Below are 23,213 nucleotides of genomic sequence, written 5' to 3'. Positions count from 1 at the left end.
ACAATAAGGAGGCATTTGAAGAAAAATGGGCTGCATGGTCGAGTCGCCAGAAGAAAGCCATTACTACGCAAATGCCACAAAGCATCTTGCTTACAATAAAAAAGATTATAAAAGCTTATCTGTGATTCTTTCAGAGGCAGACGATCCACTCCTCTGAAAGGATCACAGATAAGCTTTTATAATATTTTTTTATTGTACGGGTCCAATTCTTATGTTTTTTACGTTTATGTCTGTATTAAAATTTTGAAAATTACTACACTATGGGCTCTTCTTCCCGTTTCTGGGAGACTATTTCATTTTTAAGGGTCCCCAGTATGAACCTCAGGAGAAGAATTCCTTAAAGATACTTCTACATGCAAGCATTGCAAGTCCTGAGGGTACTTATTTTTATACTACCTTAGGCGGTGGGCACATCACTTGGTCTTCAATTGTGACACTGGGTGCACTATTTAACTAAAGGCATAACCACTAATCACATCGGAAATTTTGATATATGCACACCTCTACATATGTTGGCAATACTACACTATTTTTTCGCTTTTCTAATTTTCTTACGGTCCATCTACAGAGTCAGTGGAAAAGCTAGAAGACCGTCATCAGGAGAAACACTGTTTACACTACATGCCTGAAACACACATGGGATGCGGTACGCATATTATTAATTTATTCTCACTTGGAATTCGTCTAACACAGAAGAGCTGGGTTCTACCACTTTGTATATATATATATCCATACAGCGTAATGCCGGCACTCTGGATGCCCCCTAGGGCTTGCTTACTCTGGTGCCCTCCATCTGGGTTTGGCAACCCCCATATGTAGATCAAAAAATGAGGCGGCACTCAGAGATTTGTTGAAAAGCAAACAGGTGTGTATTCAAATCATCACATCACATCAACGTTTCGGGGAACAAATCCCCTTCATCAGGATGAAGGGGATTTGTTCCCCGAAACGTTGATGTGATGTGATGATTTGAATACACACCTGTTTGCTTTTCAACAAATCTCTGAGTGCCACCTCATTTTTTGATCTATATATATATACATACATACACACATACATACATACATACATACACACACACACACACACACACACACACACACACACACACACACACACACACACACACACACAAATAGCCGGCACTCCCCTTCTTTCCTAACAGCTGCCGGGGTGCTCTTTATATACCAAAGTCACACGTCTTGCCCGAATAAGGCACTCACCGGACTTTTCAGAAAAAAATTCAAAGTCACTGCATTCCTGCAAAGTTTCGGGCTTTATATATAAATTAAAAACACACCGCGGTTCTAGACCGGAGGTACTGTATATATCAGAATACTCGTACAATATATTCTGTAACAGGTACACTCTTTCTTAACTAATGCTGTCTGTATAAAGACATGTAGAATACTCAAGTGTTTGTAAAGTCACAGGGCTGTATACAGGCGACTTTACATGGGAGACCTTGCCCTGCAGTCCCAGAGACCAGTAGTAGCTTTGCTCAGAAGATGGCGACCAGCATCTTTGTCAGGGAATAAGGGAGAGTCTGAGGCAGCTCCAGGGCGGGAAATCTATGTGGAGATGGCACCCTGGGCCGGGGGAAGGGCTACAGGTCAAGCTCCGGTTCCCCTTTGCTGGACTTCCACCGCCGGTAACACAGAGCCTTATTAAATGGGATGTCAGTACACCCAACCTGTACTCTTACGCCCTGGTGGTCTAGTGGGGTCCCTGCTCGGTGACAGTGTCCACGCCAGTGCCGCAACCATTCTCCCTAGGTCGCAGACGGAACGCGATGTAATGGCGGGTCCTTCTTACCTCCTCCCCGTAGTAGCCACGCGATCCAGGAGAGCGGTCTGCAACTGTGTGCCTGAGCCGGAGCTTCTCCACCACAAATACCCGGGAACAGAGCCTCGTGAGTATGCAACGCCGCTTGGGAGGTGATGGAACTGCAGCGCTGAAGTGTCACCCTGACATATAGCGCTGACAGCCCAGTTGAAGAAATCTTCTTAGAAAAGCTTTTTCAGAGCTGCCCAGTGCAGCCCTCCTATTAGGTGACCTGCTGCTGCAGGCACAAACTCGAAACTGAGCTCCAGTGCCTGGAGGCGGGGTTTAAAGAGGAGGCCCCAATGCATACTAGAACAGCCTAAAGCTTTAGCCTGTTGGTGCCTCTGGATCAAGATCCACTCTACACCCCAATGTTTTTCCTGTGGAAACCAAGGTATTCTGCTGCAGAATTATTAATACTAGTAAAAAAAAACGTTACCCGTGCGTCTGAATGTGCAAGGACTGGGATGCCCCAGCGTAGGGGGCGAGATCTGCTATTTCCATTTATATTGGCAACTCGCCCCCTTCGCCACCTAATTGAATTGACCCTCAGTCATTCTGCAACTCTGTACGCTCAAACAGTGAGGTGCAGTTTGCGCGGTTCAACTTTTTAGCTATATAGACGCATGTGCAGTTTAAAAACATCGGCAATTTGCGTATTAGCACCGCATCTGACTGAGACTGAGGCCCCCACAAAACACTGTATGACCTATTTAGAAGGAAGAAATTTTATTAAAAATGTGATAAACCAATTGCACATGTCACATTGGGTGTTATTGTTCCTGTTTAGCATCATTCGCTTTCATTATAAATTGCCCTTTTGTATAGATGAAGTGGATGAAATGTCAAGATCATACAAGTGTTCTCAGCTAGAGCGCAGGCCGCCTGATCTCTGCTACAACTACACTCATGTGACTGCACGTGCTGGGTTTTAGAAAATCAGCAATAATTTACCCCATTTTTTAAATTTCTTTTTTAAATGACACTCGATTCCATTTGACCATAAAATTACTATTTGGGACTAACATCATTAACTATTGTAGTCATTGTATTACATACTGTATACAGTAACGGCAAATTGATCCTCTCCCTGTGGAACATCAACAGTTATCTATAATGAGACATATGCAGGTCACACTACAAACCTTTATCCCCAATACCAATAAAATATGATGACATACTGTACAGTAAATTCTAGAAGTTATTCAGCATCTCAGGAAAGCTCATGAAACAGTACACTGGGGCGATTCAGCGGTGGACGCTAATGGCACCGCTGCCACGTCTTATATGCAGAACCCGCAAAAGGTGTCCTGTGTAGGAAGATACTCACTGCCAGCTCCTCTGATCCTATGGCTGCTCCCGAACACACAGCATCGCAACCATCAGTTGCAACTTCAGAGTGACCCTCAGGTTTCTCAAGATGTCCAGCAAAACTACGCTGCTGGGGATAGTGAAACTTGCGCCCAAGGACACAGCTACTGGCCTCAGCACGCTACAGAAAATGTGGCCGACATGCCCCTGTTTTCTGCAACGCTCTTCTTCCCCGCATCAAATCGCTGGCTGCAGACTGTCACTCGTCAGTCGTCTCTAACTGTATTGCATCCGACGTTGCAGGACCAGGTTTGCACACGCGCGATGTGGCTCCTGCGCAGATCTACAAACATCAATTGTGACCGATTAGTCCCTGTGCCCATCTCTGAATCAGGCCCACTGCTCAGTCAGGAGCAAAGCAAAACAAAATAAATGAGCTACAAACCATGCTGCAGTGCAAGTAGAGCATATACTGTACATTTATTATGTTTCCATGCAGGGTAGATAATTAGGGACAAACAGGATTATGAAAGAAATGAAGTCAGGACTTACAATAGAAGGTTCAGAACAAATCTAGGGCAGGACAACTCTGCTGTCTATGGGAAAGAGAGATATGGTTCTAATAATATAAATAAAAATAGATATAATAAAACACAACATATAGATAAAAGAAGGGAGGGAGAGAGATATGAGCGAGTCAGACAGTTTAGCCCAAGGAATCCTATGAGAGCAAGAGGCCCACTAGCAAACCCGAATAGCACAGGTATGAGTGTAGATTATAGTCAAAAAGGAGCTAGACCAAAGAATAGGGATGTATCAGCCAATGGTAATAGGGAACCTCAGAGCTCCACCTCTAACCCCTCTTTTTTAGAGAAGGACCTTTATCCAATTTGGAAGAATCGGAACAGATTTTCAGCTCTGGGCCAAGATTCACCAAAGAGGAAGGGTCTAGAAGAAGAGGATGTAGAGGAGGGAGAAAAAAGTTCAACCAAAAGCGCAAGAAGAGAATAAGAAATAGGGGGCTTTTTAATTTATCTTCCAGAACTCTCAGTGAAAGTGAAAAATCCATTATTGCTAAGGGGCTGAACTATGCCCCTACACAAAAGCCGGACCTGTTTGAGCTCTTTATTGAGCTCAACAGGTTCACAAGAGACCTATGTCGGCAAAGATATTTTGCCAATAAGAAACTGAAGAACAAGGAAGATGCCCTTCCAATCCTTTTGGATAAAACAGATCAGGTGGCCCTCAATACACTTATCCAATTAGAACAGGAAAATGACAGGACAGTTCAGTTGTTTAATATAGAACAGACAGAAAGAAAAAGGTTTAGAAAACAATCAGAATTCTACCCTATGCAATACAAGAGTGGAATGATTGAAACATTCTACACTTTAACTTTAGATGGTTTGAGAGAAATCTGTGAGAAGAAGAATAAACAAAGATAATTTACATATAAATGAGAGGAGAGCTCTGAAAAATCTAATGAAAGATGATACTATTATCATCAAAAATGCAGATAAGGGAGGGGGAACAGTTGTGCAAGATAAAGTTGATTATGAAAAAGAGGCTTATAGACAGCTTGAAAATAAAAAATTCTATACAAAGCTATCATTCAACCCAACCTCCAGGTTCATTTGTGAATACAGGAGATTGTTGGATGAGGCAGTTGAGAGTGGGGCGGTGTCCAGACAGGAATTTCACTATTTATTTATAACACACCCTATAACACCTACCTACTATCATTTGCCCAAAATACACAAATCCCTCACAGCACCTCCTGGGCGTCCCATTATCTCTGGTATAGGGTCCCTGACCACTAATTTATCGTCATTTATAGATTCTTTTTTACAGCCACATGTGGTCTCACTCAGATCATACATTAGAGATTCCATGCATTTCTTGGAATGATTGTCTACCGTGAAATGGCAAGACAATTATATATTTATCACATGCGACGTAGAGTCGTTATATACAAATATTCCTCATAAAGAGGGAGTGGAAGCTGTAAAAAGATTCCTTCTTTCTGATGATCTGAGTGAGGCCAGATGCAGGTTTGTTTTGGATGCCATCACTTTCACCCTAACTCACAATTATTTCACCTTTAATACACAATTTTATTTACAGACACATGGGACTGCCATGGGAACCAAGTTCGCCCCCAGCTTCGCCAATTTATATATGGGCCTCTTTGAGAACACACTTATTTGGCCAATTGAGGCTGGGGCGGGCTTGGTGCTCTATGGCAGATATATAGATGACATGTTCTTTATTTGGGAAGGGGATTTAAGTTCAGCTGAGAAATTTGTGGAATATTTGAATCAAAACCAATTTGGATTAAAACTCACGAGCACTATTCATAATTCTCGAGTTTCCTTTCTGGACATCGCCCTTGAAGTAAAAAATGGGAATATAATCACATCCACGTTTAAGAAGGATGTTGATTGTAATAAGTTTTTACATTATTCAAGCTGCCATCATTTGCCATGGCTTAGAAATATACCTAGAAGTCAGTATATGAGACACAGACGGAATTGCACAGATATTAAGGAATACGATCGACAGGCACGTGATCTCACCCTTGCACTCTTAGAACAAGACTACCCTGAGGAAATCTTGGAGGAAGCAAGGGAGGAAGTAAGGAAAAAAAGATAGAAAAACACTACTTACCAAGAATTCTAATCCCATCCTCCCTAAAGGAAATACCCAACTTAGATTTATAACTAAATATAACTCCTGCTCAAGGGAAATTAAGAACTTGTTAAAAAGAAATATGTCAGTTCTAAGGGCAGATAAAGTATTGGCACCTTTATTAGAGGTAGACCCACAGATTGTTTTCAAGAAGGCTAGAAGTCTACAAAATCATTTGACCCCAAGCCATTATATTAATTCTTCTCTCACTGTAAAAACTGATAAGACATGGCTAGGTGTGATACCTCTTAAGAAGGGCTGCTTCAGGTGCGGCCGTTCGAAATGTATGACATGTAGACATGTCGTACATAATAGTACACACTTTCGTTCTACAACGTATAATACTGAGTTTGAAATAAAAGGTCATATTGACTGTAATTCAACATATGTTGTTTATTTGATTACTTGCAGCTGTGGGGTACAATATGTGGGAAGAACGACTAGAAAACTCAACACTAGGTTCCTAGAACATAGGCGGAATATAATGAAGGGGTTAAGAACACATAGCCTGTCAGCACATATTAAGACCAAACATGATGGCAAAGTGGATGGTATAACACTGCAAGGGATCGAGCACATACCCATTACAGCCAGGGGAGGCGATAGTTATAACAGATTAAGTAAAAGAGAAGCATTTTGGATCTTCTCATTGGGATCTCTCTCACCTCTGGGTTTAAATGATAACATAGAAATAAATAACATATGAATACCACTCATTCTTAGTGTGTTTAGTGTCTGGGATAAGGGTATGTCCATTAGAGTCATAAAGAGCTAGTTGGGCCGGGTGGCAGTTAATGAATTAACTCCAAACTGATATATTAGGATTTAATCTCTCTTTAAAATCTATGAACAATACACCTAGTGTACAAATCTAGAGCTGTTGGTGAAAGTATTGGATATATGTACTAGTGGTTAGCCAATAGGGATTAATTATATGAGAATTATAGTATATTACTATTCACATATTTTGAAAAAAATTTTTATAAAATTAAAATAATAAAAAAATAATAATGAGATGAATCTGGATGGATGGTGAACTGTGGTGGGAGGTGGGATTCGAACCGGGCATGTGGTGGTGCTGTGACTTGTAGGGCGGTGGCCCTGACCACTAGGCTATAGCAGCCTGCAATAAGTTTGGAGTTGATTCATTGACTGTTGCCCGGGCCAGGTAACAGTTAATGAATTGGCTAGAGTTGTCGGTGAAAGTATTGGATATATGTACTAGTGGTTTACCAATAGGGATTAATTATATGAGAATTATAATATATTACTATTCTCAAAAAACCTTTTTTTTTAAAATGTAAAAAATTAAATAATGAGATGAATGGTGAACTGTGGTGTGAGGTGGGATTTGAACAAGGAATGTGGTGCAACTGTGACTTGTGGGGCGGTGGCCCTGACCGCTAGGCTATAGCAGCCTGTAATAATGGATAGTGTTCCACTTCCATTTGTTTCTGAAGTATTCTCTAATATCCGTCTGTTCTCCATTGCCTACGTGTTGCCAGATATAATTTATTTTTAATTTGGAGTGGTGCAGTTTCTTTGAATGGGTTAGAGACTGTGAACCTCCTTCTTTTTATTTTTTATTTTGTGGATTATAATATATAGTTATAAAGGATATAGTTTCTAGCAAGTGCTAGTATAATAAAGATGGCCTCAGATTGAACTATTTATTTAGATAACACCTGTAGTACACCTGCAGTCTATAATGAGCACTAGTCTATGATTGGTGGAAATAGTGTTTAAATACTAGGATAGGAGTGAGTGATGGACACCTTCTGATGAAACCGTTCAATTGATACAACGGAGAAACGCGTTAAGGACCTATTCCATACTCCATCTGGGAACACCAACGTTTGGGACTATAGAACCGGTATCTTGGCAAAAATCTCCAACCTATATCTTGGTGAGAAGCTCCCTTAAAAGTATTAATGAGGAGAAGCTGAGCGGCGTGCAGCCACAGCGGAGAGCTGTCTTCTCACCCTTATTACTGGAAGCTCTGAGGTCAGTACGTGAAGCTGCTACCACTCCAGGAATACGCGACTCCGGCAGAGATACATCCAGCGGCGCGCAGCCGCAGCCGGGCACTGCGTCTCCCGGAGCTTTACATCTGAAACCCTGCTGCTGGGGAGGTGAGCAACAATATTTCACGATATCCCCTCAATTAAATTCTGGGACATTGAACTACCTCATGAGCCATAATTGACTGATTCTACTAATCAAAAATTCAGTACTGGAATCAGACCCTGGAATTAACGATAGAAAATTACCAACTATGGTTATGTGATACAAAACAAAATTCGTTACTAGGAGTGGCAACACATGTACTTTATTTGGGTTGGAGACCAAGGACTGTCCCAATAGCTATTTACAGGTACCATCTAGCGGTTTGAGTGTTCCCATCAATGTGAATCCGTGATATATATGAAAATTGATAAGATTACAATATCTAGTTTTCATTTTTATGTGAACCCATGATGAATGCAAAAGTTATGAAAGATTATAATATTTAACTTTTTATGTGTAATAAATTTTATATAATGTAAAATATATTATAATTATCTTTCTTTGTTTATAATTAATTTATAGACATAGCAGGTGTTTAGCGCTCTTTTTATTATTTATTTGTTACTGTACAATAGGTCGACACCAAATGGTCGACACATGTTTATGTTTTGTGGGTGTCAATTTGTAGGTTTCAGCACATGAAACTCTATTAGTGTACCGCTTCGCTCGCCATGCTTTGGGCAAGGTTACTGTTCCCAATCGTAGTCCATGTTGGAGTAATTCAGTTTTGTTTGCCGGTGGTTGGATTGTCCGCATGCAACTTGCAGCCACACACATGACAGATTTTACTTAGCAGCTCATAGCAGTGCACAGGAAAATCTGGGATGTTACTCTATCGTAATCAATGAAAGAAAGTATATCATTGAAAAACTGCAAAAAAAAATTCCAAAACACTCATGTCGCCCGTTTGAACCTGTTGACCTTTTAACCCTGCCGAACATATAGGCCGGGATGTAATGAAGTCCGAGTTTGGTGGCCATGCGGGATGCCGGCCGGACTCTGAGTCCCGCCAGCATCCCGCATGGCCACCGAACTCGGACTTCTTTAGCCTTCAACAGCAAGTACAGAAAGGGGCTGACCCGCAGTCGCAGGCAATGCCGCTATTCTAACACATGTTCAGTGCGTTTTCAACTGCGCTTGCGTCTACGTAGGTAGAAAGTCGCACAGCACATGTCCGACTGTGTGTATACGCAGAGGCGCAGTCACGATTGATACACGCCGTCTCACAAATGTACTGGGCTTCCCAGGGCAGTGGTTATTCAGAGCACATGGAGGTGTTACGGAAGGGTCACATAACTGCTCCTGCCTAATGGCGTACCTTGGAGGCCATACTCTGACGGAGATTCTACAGATGGCCCACGCAGGATTGCTGCATGTAAAGACGCCCCAGTCCTGTACATTTAGATGTATGGATGTACACCAGGTTACTGCTTATACTAGCATTTGCATACAGATGCTAAAGCGTTTGCAGCAGTGGGCGACACGGAATCTGACCCTATAGGTCAGTGGCTGCGTATTATACCGGATATGAGCAAACTGAGTTCTGATTGTTAGAAGGGATGCTTGCTGTATCTTTATCCCCCGATCAGGGCCGGTGCTAGGGTGTTCGGCGCCCCCCTGCAAACTATAAAATTGCGCCCTCCCATATTCCGTTGGCGTGCGCCGGGAAAAGGGGTGTGGTCTCACAACTAAGGGGCATGGCCACACAATAGTACCCCCATTTAAAATTACGCCACAATGTAGCACAATCTTATTAATCTTATACGTAATGCCCCACCCGTAGTAGTAGCGTCCTTATATGTAATGCACCCCAGTAGTAGTAGCACCCTTATACATAATGCACTCACAGTAGTAGTAGCATCCTTATACATAATGCCCCCCAGTAGTAGTAGCATCCTTATACGTAGTGCCCCCCCAGTAGTAGTAGCATCCTTATACATAATGCACACAGAGTAGTAGTAGCATCCTTATACGTAGTGCACCCCCAGTAGTAGATGCGTCCTTATATACGTAATGCCCCCCCCCAGTAGTAGAAGCGTCCTTATACGTAGTGCACCCCCAGTAGTAGAAGCGTCCTTGTACGTAATTCCCCCCTAGTAGTAGTAGCGTCCTTATACGTAATGCCCCCCCCACAGTACTAGTAGCGTCCTTATACGCAATGGCCCCCCCAGTAGTAGCATCTTTACATGTAATGCCCCCCCCCTGTAGTAGTAGCGTCCTTATGCATAATGCCCCCCCAGTAGTAGCATCCTTATACGTAATGCCCCTCTAGTAGTGGTAGCATTGTTATACGTAATGCCCCCCGAGTAATAGTAGCGTCCTTATATATAATGCCCCCAAGTAGTAGTAGCGTTCTTATACGTAATGCCCCCCCCCAGCAGTAGTAGCGTCCTTATACGTAGTGCACCCCCAGTAGTAAAAGCGTCCTTATACGTAATTCCCCATAATAGTAGTATCGTCCATATACGTAATGCCCCACAGTAGTAGTAGCGTCCTTTTACATAATGCACCCCCAGTAGAAGCCTCCTTATATGTAATTCCCCCGTAGTACTAGTAGCGTCCTTATAAGTAATGCCCCCCCAGCAGTAGTAGCGTCGTTACGCGTAAAGCCCCCCCTGTAGTAGCGTCCTTATACGTAATGCACCCTTCCAGTAGTAGTAGCGTTGTTACGCGTAAAGCCCCCCCTGTAGTAGTAGCATCCTTATACGTAGTGCACCCACAGTAGTAGTAACATCCTTATACGTAATTCCCCCCTAGTAGTAGTATCGTCCTTATAAATAATGGCCACCCCAGTAGTAGCGTAGTTTCACGTAAAGCCCCCCTGTAGTAGTAGCGTCCTTATACGTAATGCCCCCCTGTAGTAGTAGCGTCCTTATACGTAATGCCCCCCCAGTAGTAGTAGCGTCCTTGCATGTAATGGCCTCCCCCAGTAGTAGCGTCATTATACGTAATGCCCCCCCCAGTACTAGCGTCCATAAAGTGCGCGTACGCAGACATACCTCACACACACAATTCACACATATATACACACACATACACACCCACCCACCATATGCACACACACACACACACACACACACACACACACACACACACACACACACACACACACACACACACACCCACACCCACACACACACACCCACACACCCCGTCTGTCCCGTACTCAGCCGCTGTCACACGGGGAGGGGAGGCAGGAGGTTTTTGATTCTGCAGACGCTGCTGCCAGTGACTGTCATACAGTGACAGACACAGCAGCAGCAGGGGGGACAGGAGTCACAGGACGGCGCAGCAGTGAAGGGATTCAGAGCAGGGGAAGCGCCTCTCTGTCCCAGCACCTCCCTGCACTGCATCCCTTCGCTGAGCGGGTAGCGCCGGGCATGCCCCCGATGATCTGCACCCCCTTTCCAATGGCTCCTACACTATCACACAAGGGGATGTTGTCAGCTGTCGTTCAGCTCTCACGCAGGGAGTGTACCCCGCACCTGTGACTCCATGGTCCAGCTCTGGCATAGAGAAACAGCAGCCAATCGCTTCACAGATAAGAAGCTGCTGGCTGCTTCCCCTCAATGTCAGCAGCCGTTGCTCCATGCGGTGGTGCCGCAGGGACATGCACTCATTCAGTGTATTAGGTGCCATTTTCCTATTGGAAGGTCCGGGTTGCCCGAATGCTTCCTCATCCTCTGTGCCGATCCCATCAATGGTTGTGGAATCAGTATTCTGCCATGTAGCTGAGCGCAGTGGTGAATTTCACACTAGGCATGTGCCTAGGGGCGGCACTTGTTTTGGGGGCGGCACTTGCATGCTTGTGTTGGTACGGTCAGCCTAAAAAGTACCAGTAACTGCAAAGTATTTCCACTGTACTGTACCATATGCCATCTTGAATGGAATGTTAATGGGTAGGACATGCACATACTGCCCCTGCAAGCTGTCCTACTTAGTAAATATGTATACATAATTAATTAAAATGTCATAGTTAGCCAATTTAATAAATAAACCCTATCATCAAATGAGGGCTTATAACCAATCAATAAAAATAATAAAAATTAGGAAGGCGGTAGTGGAAGTTACTGTTGTGCCTAGGGGTGCCCTCACCCCTAAATACACCCCTGGTTGAACGCATGTACAGTACAAACATGGGGTAAGACTTTATTTAACAGGAAGGCAGTGTACTGTGGGGGATTATTCAGGTTTGTTAGCAAACCAAAAATGCACACTATTGGGCAAAACAATGTTGCACTGCAGGGGGGGCAGATGTAACATGTGCAGAGAGATTTATATTTGGGTGGGTTACATTGTTTCTCTGCAGGGTAAATACTGGCTGCTTTATTTTTGCACTTAAATTTAGATTTCAGTTTGAACACACCCCACCCAAATCTACCTCTCTATGCACATGTTACATCTGCCCCCCCCCCCCCCCCCACCCCATTGCAGTGCACATGGTTTTGCCCATTAGTGTGCTTTTTTGGTTTGCCAAAAAACCTTAATAAGGTCCTGTGTGTACTACCTCCATCTGTCATATCTAATGTACCAGATAACTAAAGAGGTTAAGAAAACACAAAATCTAACTTGATCAAAGACATTAAAACGATCAGAAACTGGATGAAAACCGTTCAATATTACAATAAGTAAAACAAAATGAAATGTGAGGGAAATTAGCATTCAAAGAATATTAAAAATATTTATAAGCTTCTAATTTTTCTAGGACAAACGTATATGCAGAAATTAGTTTTACACTATTAAAATCACAAAAATTGGGTTTGTTAATTTATATAAAATATTTCTCTACAAGACCGCTGGTGGACACTGGAATCATTGATATAGAGTGCAGGGCAGGACCTGGGGCACATTGAAATAAACCTCCAAAAGCTCAAGTTACTCCCCCCTCTATACTGTGGATGCCTAGTACTTTTCTTACAAACCCCAAGGACAGAATGAGAGAGATTAACGGGCCCCAATTCCCCAGCACTGCCGATTGGCGGCCAATGATCACCGTGATCTGTCGGGGACCTGGGGAAATTAAACATGTTAAAAATGTCCATTTTGCTCATCCTGACCATTTTCGGTTAGGATTGGGAAATCAAGATTATTTTAAACATGTTTAATAATCTGGATTCCCATCTGTGGATTGGGACATTGCCCCGATACTGTACTGTATGGCGGCCATAAGATTCTCTAGCAAAAGGAAAGAAAGTGCCAACATGGAGAACTGAGAAACGAACAAGAATGGTATGAACAGCATAAAGGGAGGGGGCATGTGTCCCTCAATGTTCTCCTAGCAAAGGATTTAACACAAGTATAAAAGTTCAATTTTCTCTTTCATCCAACTGGGGACACTGAAAATACTGTGGACCTCCTCACATTCAGAGGTGGTGTTGAGAACATTGCACCCAAGACTAGCATATTTAGAAGCAATGCACATATATTGGAAAGCTGCTCAATCAGATTGTGATGTCACTCAGGTGCTAAAAGGGAGGGGTAATTCTGTGTTAGAAAAAAAATTTTGTTTTCCCTAATGCACACTGAGTGAAAAATACTACTACATAATAATCAGATAATACGGAGATCTTAGTTGCGTATATCTTCAGATATAGGGTTAAGCCCCCTAGTTAAAGGGCATAAAGCCCAAAACGCGTTGGAGAGACCACGGAGATTGAGGAGAGAGGCATACAGGTGACAATCACGTCAGTGTCCGTCATAGCTGTGAACCGCATTGAGGAAACCAAGCCGGAGCCAAAGCTGTAAGACAGGGGAGCCGCTGGAGCAAGCACGCAGTCGGACAGGCTAATTAAACATCTAAGCCATCACAGCGGCCGCCGCAGGTATGGAAAGCAGGGATAGCGACCTTACACACCCAGGCATAAAACCGGAATTATGGAATCCTTGAAACCACAATCTCCTTTTTAAAGGACTTTTTAACAAAACCTTTCAAAAAAGAGCTGTTACATTATCAACTAATCTTTTTTATTTACAGGTAAGAGCGTTCTTTTAATACATTCAAGCGCTCATATTTTCTACATCTTCAGCACATTTATTATCTTTGACTCCTTAAGATTCCAAAGACCTTTAAGCCAGCACTGGAGAACAACGGCTAGCAGCCTCATAGGCTTCAGTCTCTTGTCAGAATCATCTAGTCCCAGGCAGAGACCCTTGTTGTGGTTGCTGCCTTTTAACCTTCAGTGGAGCAACAGTCACACACAAGGAGACAACTGAAAAACTGCTTGGGCAAGTGAAGAAGCAACATGTTCCATTTAAAAATTTTCTCTAACGCCCTTCAGTATGTAACCCCTCCCTACTCGCTACTACCCGGGGAAATGAGGTTACCAATAATTAAATCTAAGCGTGCCTCCACCCAAGCGGTTTTGGGGTTGAGCTTGCTTGGGAAAGCCCGTAGAACGAAGTTATACTAACTCTTTATACAGCAACGGTTATACAATCTATACAGTTACTTTACAATTACCTATTGTCGTCGTTATTGTCTTTCAGACCTGTTCCAGCGAGCTTCTTCGGATTTCTGATGGCCAGGTAAGTTTAGTAAGTAATAATAACACACAACCACCTTTATAGATATCAACTAGTACTTGTATTATATTCTTCACATATAATTATCTATCTTAACATTTTCATACTATTATACCCCCTGTCTATACACTCTTTTCTGCATGCACTACAAAAAAAATAGTGAAAACCGGTTATAAATGTAAAAATACCCGGGACACGAAGAGTACCTTTAGTATTGTCGTGTACGCAATGTTAGCACTAGTTTTTGTCCCTTCACTATACTCGAGTGGTTGGTTGGTGCACACGTTGGGGCCCTTGATGATAGGTGAATTCTCCTGTGTACTGAACTTACAATTATATATCCATAGTCTGGTCGGTAGTTATAGGGAGGGGTACGGTTCTATTTTTAACCTTCGTTAGTTGACCCCTGCCAGGTGGTAAATCTCACTTGTCTCCTCGGTGATCGTGGCAGCTCCCTGTATACCCCCGGACTTGGAATGCTGATCCTCTCACTGGGGGATTATTTTTACTGTAGCCACTATATGCTACACTCTAACTAATGCAGTGCTGAACGATACAGTTGCATAGGTTCGTCCTTACAGGTCTCTTGCACTGTGGAACTGATCAATATACGGATATAGTTCTCTAGGACCCCTATCAGGGTGGATGATTCGATACGCTATCAGACTGAGCTCGATATCTTAGCTTAACACCAGCGCGGCTGCTCCGCAGAGGAAATAAACTATACCGGAGGGTGATATCCCCCTATCGGCCCTGGGATGCCAGGGGTAGCTGTTGCACTGGCTGTGATTCTGCTGAAATGTCTATGAATCTGTGCTGCTGGTGGGCGCTCTCCCCAGAAGCTATCTTTATATCTCCCTATTGCTGTGCAACTATGCTCACTAACAAGGACACTGAAGATGGGTGTGTATCAATATTGAGTCCTCCCCCTACTGGGCGGCTCCCCAGCGGGTACTCACACCTCTTGGCAGGGAGATCAGGGGAATGGAGACCTCCGGCAGACAGCTTCTCCCCCTGGGCGGCTCTAGCGGAGACTGCTCTGGAGGGGCGTCCTTCTCTCTCAGCTGCTACCTCCCCGACTCCGTGGTCCCCAATGCCTTGATCGTTGCAGCGGTGGAGCCTGAGCAGGTAGTAATAGTCTGCTTCTTCCGTTCACTTGCTCCGGGTCCCGCCGTCCACTTCTGTACTAAGCCGCTCCGTGACCAAGGACCTCCGATACTCTGCTCCGGTTACTGCGTCACCGGCCTCCAACTGACTGTAGCGCGCCGCAGCGCGCTCTTTCCTTCTTCTGTTTCTGCCCTCCACAGCGCGACTCGCGCTGCCTCGTTCTCCAGATATCAGTTACCCCGCCCAACTCCGGCAGCGCGAGGGGTTTCCAGAATAGTCTCTGCATTACCCTCGTGCCCCCACTTCACCACCTTAAATACACTTACATATATTTATTAAAGAATACACTTAAAAAGCATCAGAATAACAGTTATGGTTTACCAATAAACATACCCTCCTTTACAGTCACTATTAGAGCGCTACAAGTAGAATGGTGCATACGACCTGCCCTTATACGTGATAATAGGGACTATATGAGCTCCTGGAGAGAATGGATGATTTCTTTCAGAAAAATAACCTCTGTTATAAACCAAGATGATCATCCCCTGCTCCATATGGTGGTGCCATGGGGACATATGTCAGTCATTCAGTGTATTAGGTGCAATTACCCCGAATGCTTCCTCATTCTCTGGGCCGCTCCCATTAATTGTTGTGGCATCAGTATACTGCAAGAGTTGAGCACGTGCAAACTTTATTTAACATGAAGGCCTCGAATTGCGTATACTACTTGCGTCTGTCATATCAAATGTACCAGATAACTAAAAAGATTAAGAAAATACACCAATGAGTAAGCGAGGTTGTATTTCTTGAAGTTGATTATCCCAACTGTCACTCTAAGGTCCGGGCTGTTGCAAGAACAAGTCTGCAGCAGGAGTCCACCTTGAGTCACTATTTCAGGTGACTTAAAGGCAGGTAAGCAATGTAACAAAGCAATGAGGAAGGCTAGTCAGATGCTTGGCTGCATTGAGAGAAGAATCAGCAGCAGAAAGAAGTAATAATGCCACTGTATAGGTCATTGGTACGACCTCATCTAGAATACGGTGTTCAGTTCTGGAGGCTATATCTTCAAAAGGATATTAATACATTAGAGACTGTACAAAGAAGGGTAACTAAAATGGTGCATGGCCTACATGAGAAAACATCAAGAAAACAAAATTAATCAACACCCAAGGCGCAAATACACTTATGCAGCTTATTGAGTAAATGAGGGCCACCTAACCCTCGTATATGACAATAGTAAACGAAAAAAACTCAAATAATAGCGCTCAATGTGGTTTCATGAAAAATAACTGGAAAAATACTTATAGTCCATATATATATCAGAAGTCCAATCTCAAGGCAATTCCTCCTTTGGTTATCTAGAGGCGGTCAGATTTTCCACTTCATACGATGTGTCAACAACATATGTGAACAAAAATAAAAATATGCATCATGGTATAGTACGTCTTTAAAATCCAGAATATACACAATGCAGCCCAGGAATCAACTTTCAAAGAAGATGGATGGCGTACCCCACTCACAGTGATTAAAAATGTTCTTCACACATAAAGGTATCTTTAAATCCACCCAATGATTAGAAGTGCAGTGTAAAGTGCAGTGCGTACCATTACTCACTCAGAATGAGATGCGAATCCTCCCGTAATGGTTTCTTTATATCAGGCTCCAGAAATATCACCAGGGGTGGGATACTTTAAAAACACTTTAATAACATAAAATACAAACAGTGGACCTTTACACACAAATGGTTCGAGGCAGACAGTGAATATTGCTAATGAGGCCGCCGGCCGAAAACGGCACTAATCAGCAGGATGGTATAGCCACAAATCCAACCTCAATAACCAAATTGTGCAGGACCCACCTGTATGCACTCATACAACGCGTTTCTCCCCGTAAATGGGGCTTTTTCAAGGATCCTTGAAATTTGATGAAAAATTACTTCACAGAAAGGGAAGTGGAAAAATGGACTAGCCTCCCATCAGAGGTGGCAGAGGTTAAGACAGTAGAGCAATTTAAACATGCATGGGATAGACCTAAGGATATCCTTACAAAAAAATAAGGATCAAATAAGGTTTGAGATAAAACTATGGTTAAAAAAAAAAAAGGGGCAGACTAGATGGGCCAAGTGGTTTTTTTTATCTGCAGTCAAATTCTAGGTTTCAAATTATCAAGGGTTTTAACTAGAGATGTGCACCGGACATATTTTGGGTTTTGTGTTTTGGTTTTGGATTCGGTACCGCAGCCATGTTTAGGATTCGGACGCATTTTGGCAAAACCTCCCTGAAAATTTTTTGGCGGATTCGGGTGTGTTTTGGATTCGGGTGTTTTTTTTTCATAAACCCCTCAAAAACAGCTTAAATCATAGAATTTGGGGGTAATTTTGATCCTATAGTATTATTAACCTCACTAACCATAATTTTCACTCATTTCCAGTCTATTCTGAACACCTCACAATATTATTTTTAGTCCTAAAATTTGCACTGAGGTCGCTGGATAACTAAGCTAAGCGACCCAAGTGGCCGGCACAAACACCTGGCCCATCTAGGAGTGTCACTGCAGTGTCAGACAGGATGGCACTTTAAAAAATTGGCCCCAAACATCACATGATGCAAAGATAAATAAAATAAAAAAAGAGGTGCAAGATGGAATTGTCCTTGGCCCTCCCACCCACCCTTATCTATCCTTGCACAAACTGGCTCTAAGTACAGAGGCAAGATGTCCACCTCCTCCTCATCGTCCGATTCCTCACCCCTTTCACTGTGTACATCCCCCTCCTCACAGAGTATTAATTCGTCCCCACTGGAATCCACTATCACTGTGTACTTTCTGGAGGCAATTGCTGGTAAATGTCTCCACGGAGGAATTGATTATAATTAATTTTGATGAACATCATCTTCTCCACATTTTGTGGAAGTAACCTCCTACGCCGATCGCTGACAAGGTGACCGGCTGCACTAAACACTCTTTCGGAGTATACACTGGAGGGGGGGGCAACTTAGGTAAAATAAAGCCAGTTTGTGCCAGGGCCTCCAAATTGCCTCTTTTTCCTGCCAGTATACGTACGGACTGTCTGACATGCCTACTTGGATGCGGTCACTCATATAATCCTCCACCATTCTTTCAATGGTGACAGAATCATATGCAGTGACAGTAGACGACATGTCAGTAATCATTGGCAGGTCCTTCAGTCCGGACCAGATGTCAGTTTTCGCTCCTGACTGCCCTGCATCTCCGCCAGCGGGTGGTTTTGGAAATGTTATCCTTTTCCTGGCAGCTCCAGTGGCGGTAGAAAATGAAGGAGGAGCTGTTGTCAAGTCAAGCGGAACGTGACACGCCAAGTGTCTCACCAGCAGGTCTTTGAACAACTGCAGACTTGTGTCTGCCGGAAAGAGAGATACAACGTAGGCTTTAATCCTAGGATCGAGCACGGTGGCCAAAATGTAGTGCTCTTATTTCAACAGATTGACCACCCGTGAATCCTATTTAAGCGAATGAAGGGCTCCATCCACAAGTCCCACATGCCTAGCGGAATCGCTCCGTTTTAGCTCCTCCTTCAGTCTCTCCAGCTGCTTCTGCAAAAGCCTGATGAGGGGAATGACCTGACTCAGGGTGGCAGTGTCTGAACTGACTTCACGTGTGGCAAGTTCAAAGGGTTGCAGAACCTTGCACAATGTTGAAATCATTTTCCACTGCGCTTGAGTCAGGTGCATTCCCCCTCCTTTGCCTATATCGTAGGCAGATGTATAGGCTTGAATGGCCTTTTGCTGTTCCTCCATCCTCTGAAGCATATAGAGGGTTGAATTCCACCTCGTTACCACCTCTTGCTTCAGGTGATGGCAGGGCAGGTTCAGGAGTGTTTGCTGGTGCTCCAGTCTTCGGCACGCGGTGGCTGAATGCCGAAAGTGGCCCGCAATTCTTCGGGCCACCGACAGCATTTCTTGCACGCCCCTGTCGTTTTAAAAGAAATTCTGCACCACCAAATTCATTGTATGTGCAAAACATGGGACGTGCTGGAATTTGCCCACATGTAATGCATGCACAATATTGGTGGCGTTGTCCGATGTCACAAATCCCCAGTAGAGTCCAATTGGGGTAAGCCAATCTGCAATGATGTTCCTCAGTTTCCGTAAGAGGTTGTCAGCTGTGTGCCTCTTATGGAAAGCGGTGAAACAAAGCGTAGCCTGCCTAGGAACGAGTTGGCGTTTGCGAGATGCTGCTACTGGTGGTGCCGCCGCTGCGGTTGTTGCTGCGGGAGGCAATACATCTACCCAGTGGGCTGTCACAGTCACATAGTCCTTAGTCTGCCCTGCTCCACTTGTCCACATATCCGTGGTTAAGTGCACATTGGGTACAACTGCATTTTTTAGGACACTGGTGACTCTTTTTCTGATGTCTGTGTACATTCTCGGTATCGCCTGCCTAGAGAAGTGGAACCTAGATGGTATTTGGTTCCCGGGGACACACAACCTCAAGCAATTCTCTAAGTCCCTGTGAACTTATGGCGGATACCGGACGCACGTCTAACACCAACATAGTTGTCAAGGCCTGAGTTATCCGCTTTGCAACAGGATGACTGCTGTGATATTTCACCTTCCTCGCAAAGGACTGTTGGACAGTCAATTGCTTACTGGAAGTAGTACAAGTGGTCTTCCGACTTCCCCTCTGGGATGACGATCAACTCCCAGCAGCAACAGCAGCAGCGCCAGCAGCAGTAAGCATTACACTCAAGGATCCATCGGAGGAATCCCAGTCAGGAGAGGACTCGTCAGACTTGCCAGTGACATGGCCTGCAGTTCTATTGACGTTCCTGTCTAAGGAGGAAATTGACACTGAGGGAGTTGGTGGTTGGTTTTAGAGATGAGCGGGTTCGGTTTCTCTGAATCCGAACCCGCCAGAACTTCATGTTTTTTTTCACGAGTCCGAGCGACTCGGATCTTCCCGCCTTGCTCAGTTAACCCGAGCGCGCCCGAACGTCATCATGACGCTGTCGGATTCTCGCGAGGCTCGGATTCTATCGCGAGACTCGGATTCTATATAAGGAGCCGCGCGTCGCCGCCATTTTCACACGTGCATTGAGATTGATAGGGAGAGGACGTGGCTGGCGTCCTCTCCGTTTAGACACTTGATTTACTAATTTTGGGGAGCATTAGGAGTACTCAGTAGTGTACAGTGCAGAGTTTTGCTGATAGTGACCAGTGACCACCACTTTTATTTATAATCCGTTCTCTGCCTGAAAAAAGCGATACACAGCACACAGTGACTCAGTCACATACATACCATATCTGTGTGCACTGCTCAGGCTCAGGCCAGTGTGCTGCATCATCTATATATATTATATATCTGTCTGACTGCTCAGCTCACACAGCTTATAATTGTGGGGGAGACTGGGGAGCACTACTGCAGTGCCAGTTATAGGTTATAGCAGGAGCCAGGAGTACATAATATTATATTAAAATTAAACAGTGCACACTTTTGCTGCAGGAGTGCCACTGCCAGTGTGACTAGTGACCAGTGACCTGACCACCAGTATATAATATTAGTAGTATACTATCTCTTTATCAACCAGTCTATATTAGCAGCAGACACAGTACAGTGCGGTAGTTCACGGCTGTGGCTACCTCTGTGTCGGCACTCGGCAGCCCGTCCATAATTGTATATACCAGTGACCTAACCGTGGTTTTTTTTTCTTTCTTTATACATACATACTAGTTACGAGTATACTATCTCTTTATCAACCAGTCTATATATTAGCAGCAGACACAGTACAGTGCGGTAGTTCACGGCTGTGGCTACCTCTGTGTCGGCACTCGGCAGCCCGTCCATAATTGTATATACCAGTGACCTAACCGTGGTTTTTTTTTCTTTCTTTATACATACATACTAGTTACGAGTATACTATCTCTTTATCAACCAGTCTATATATTAGCAGCAGACACAGTACAGTGCGGTAGTTCACGGCTGTGGCTACCTCTGTGTCGGCACTCGGCAGCCCGTCCATAATTGTATATACCAGTGACCTAACCGTGGTTTTTTTTTCTTTCTTTATACATACATACTAGTTACGAGTATACTATCTCTTTATCAACCAGTCTATATATTAGCAGCAGACACAGTACAGTGCGGTAGTTCACGGCTGTGGCTACCTCTGTGTCGGCACTCGGCAGCCCGTCCATAATTGTATATACCAGTGACCTAACCGTGGTTTTTTTTTCTTTCTTTATACATACATACTAGTTACGAGTATACTATCTCTTTATCAACCAGTCTATATATTAGCAGCAGACACAGTACAGTGCGGTAGTTCACGGCTGTGGCTACCTCTGTGTCGGCACTCGGCAGCCCGTCCATAATTGTATATACCACCTAACCGTGGTTTTTTTTTCTTTCTTTATACATACATACTAGTTACGAGTATACTATCTCTTTATCAACCAGTCTATATATTAGCAGCAGACACAGTACAGTGCGGTAGTTCACGGCTGTGGCTACCTCTGTGTCGGCACTCGGCAGCCCGTCCATAATTGTATATACCAGTGACCTAACCGTGGTTTTTTTTTCTTTCTTTATACATACATACTAGTTACGAGTATACTATCTCTTTATCAACCAGTCTATATATTAGCAGCAGACACAGTACAGTGCGGTAGTTCACGGCTGTGGCTACCTCTGTGTCGGCACTCGGCAGCCCGTCCATAATTGTATATACCACCTAACCGTGGTTTTTTTTTCTTTCTTTATACATACATACTAGTTACGAGTATACTATCTCTTTATCAACCAGTCTATATATTAGCAGCAGACACAGTACAGTGCGGTAGTTCACGGCTGTGGCTACCTCTGTGTCGGCACTCGGCAGCCCGTCCATAATTGTATACTAGTATCCAATCCATCCATCTCCATTGTTTACCTGAGGTGCCTTTTAGTTGTGCCTATTAAAATATGGAGAACAAAAATGCCACTCCTAGATGGGCCCGGTGTTTGTGTCGGCCACTAGGGTCGCTAATCTTACTCACACAGCTACCTCATTGCGCCTCTTTTTTTCTTTGCGTCATGTGCTGTTTGGGGAGGGTTTTTTGGAAGGGACATCCTGCGTGACACTGCAGTGCCACTCCTAGATGGGCCCGGTGTTTGTGTCGGCCACTAGGGTCGCTTATCTTACTCACACAGCGACCTCGGTGCAAATTTTAGGACTAAAAATAATATTGTGAGGTGTGAGGTATTCAGAATAGACTGAAAATGAGTGTAAATTATGGTTTTTGAGGTTAATAATACTTTGGGATCAAAATGACCCCCAAATTCTATGATTTAAGCTGTTTTTTAGTGTTTTTGGAAAAAAACACCCGAATCCAAAACACACCCGAATCCGACAAAAATAATTCGGTGAGGTTTTGCCAAAACGCGTTCGAACCCAAAACACGGCCGCGGAACCGAACCCAAAACCAAAACACAAAACCCGAAAAATTTCAGGCGCTCATCTCTAGTTGGTTTGCAGGAGCTTGGGTACAATAGGAAGAAGGGATTTAGTTGTCACTGTCAGTGGACTGCTTCCGCTGTCACCCAAAGTTTTTGAACTTGTCACCGACTTCTGATGAATGTGCTCCAGGTGACGTATAAGGGAGGATGTTCCTAGGTGGTTAACGTCCTTACCCCTACTTATTACAGCTTGACAAAGGCAACACACGGCTTGACACCAGTTG

The 23,213-nt window shown here is 43.9% G+C and overlaps 1 long non-coding RNA gene across 1 annotated transcript in view; it reads left to right on the top strand.

The window, feature by feature from the left end:
- LOC134911827 (uncharacterized) overlaps window positions 1-23,213 on the top strand; it is a 72,310-nt gene that overhangs the window by 10,967 nt on the left and 38,130 nt on the right. The window contains exon 2 of the long non-coding RNA XR_010176876.1: window positions 14,377-14,415. This is a non-coding gene — a long non-coding RNA (uncharacterized LOC134911827). The remainder of the gene's footprint in view (window positions 1-14,376; window positions 14,416-23,213) is intronic.

This window comes from Pseudophryne corroboree, chromosome 4, assembly GCF_028390025.1.
Source record: "Pseudophryne corroboree isolate aPseCor3 chromosome 4, aPseCor3.hap2, whole genome shotgun sequence".
Taxonomy (NCBI): Eukaryota; Metazoa; Chordata; class Amphibia; order Anura; family Myobatrachidae; genus Pseudophryne; species Pseudophryne corroboree.
The sequence above is the reverse complement of the archived record's forward strand: the minus strand, read 5'-3'. Positions and strand labels throughout refer to the sequence as shown.